The sequence below is a fragment of the Penaeus monodon genome, chromosome 33 (assembly GCF_015228065.2).
Source record: "Penaeus monodon isolate SGIC_2016 chromosome 33, NSTDA_Pmon_1, whole genome shotgun sequence".
Classification (NCBI taxonomy): Eukaryota; Metazoa; Arthropoda; class Malacostraca; order Decapoda; family Penaeidae; genus Penaeus; species Penaeus monodon.
Window position 1 is genome coordinate 8,833,780 of NC_051418.1, and position 1,624 is coordinate 8,835,403.

Below are 1,624 nucleotides of genomic sequence, written 5' to 3' on the forward strand. Positions count from 1 at the left end.
AAGGTATATTTGTTTTTCCTTACGGAATAAAGAGGGAATTTTGGTGTTTCAGTATGCAAGTTTGGGTCCTCCGTCGTCGGGGAAACATGCAGGTGTTCCCAAGTGTCCGATTTTCTCACGACTTCGATATTCTGATCCATTTGTAACTCTGCCAACCGCCGCTCTGGGGTTTGTTTTGTGCAGCTTTATCAGTGTTTGTGCTTTTTTTGTTGATTATGAATGGTTTTGAAATGTGGATTAAGAAAAAAAAAATGTCGATGAAAGGGATATACTTAATTTAGTATCAGTTTCGGTGAGTGATAGAAAAACGTTGTGTCGTTTCAATGTCGAATTTCTGTTAGAATTTTTAAAATATTCGGATTCTCTTGGAGTTTTTAAAACATTTTAAATCTCTTAGAACTTTTAATACATTTAAAATCTTTTTGAACAGTGAAAGTCTCTTCCTCGTGGCTGAGGATTGGCGACCTAAATCCTCTGAGAGATTGAAACACAAGCAACAAAGGCAATAACTACATTTGTTAGAACTTTTCGATTTGTCAGTTTCCCTTATTAGGTTTTTTATTACCGTCCTTAAAAGGAAGTAGTTTCTTTGAACCCACATTTGTCGGCGCACTGTGTTCTGTGTTTTAAGTATGAGGGTGTTTTGATCTATAAAGGGTTTGCCTTTTATTTAATTTTCTGTTCTCTGTTCCATTATTTACTCCCTTGGCTATACCCTTTCTTCCTTCTCCCTCCCCTCATTACCCCAGCCTTCCCTCCTTCCCCCTTTCCTTCCCCCTTACCTCCTCCTTCCCTCCCCCTTCCCCCCTTCCCCCTCCTTACCTCCCCCCTTCCTCCCCTCCCCCCTCCTTACCCCCCCCCCCCCCTCCCTTTCTTTCCCCGCGTGTTTGTCAGCCCATCAGGAGAACACGACAGGTACATAGCACTTGACGCGTGATCAACAGACTCCCTAAATGCATCACGTGTATTATCACCAGCTCACCGCCCGCCCTCGACGCCCACCACTCACCGCCCATCAGCCTCAACAAACCAATGCCCACTCACCGACGTCCAGAAATATGTCAGTGCGAATCGGTTATTTGTTTACCTTCATATCGTTCACTCGTCGGAAAGGTGGTACTGTCCCCTCCCTTCCACTTCTCCTACCCCCCCTACTCGTTCGTCCTTGTACCAATTGACCCCCATCATTGCCCCTCCCCCCTGCCCCCAGTTTCCCCCTCCCCCTACCCCCACTCGTCCCCTTGTAACCCCCCTCCCCCCCTCGTTTGCTCCGACGACGAGATTCTCCTGATGTGGATTGAGCGGCGGCGCAGAACATTCACTACGAGGGTGTTGGATAATTGCTCCGTCTTGTTCGTGTGTTGGGATTGTGGGGGGAGGGGGATAAAGAGGAAGAGGGATAATTAAAGATGGGGATTGGAGATGGAGAAGGGGAGAGAATTTTGTTTTGTGGGGGAGGGGGATAAAGAGGAAGAGAGATAATTAAAGATAGGCATAGGAGATGGAGATGAACGGAGGAAGAATCAAATAATAGGATGGATAATGATGGTAAAACAGAAGTAGACATAGGGAAATAGTGAAGGTAATAATAGAAAAAAAATGACAGACGGGATTCGAATGAATG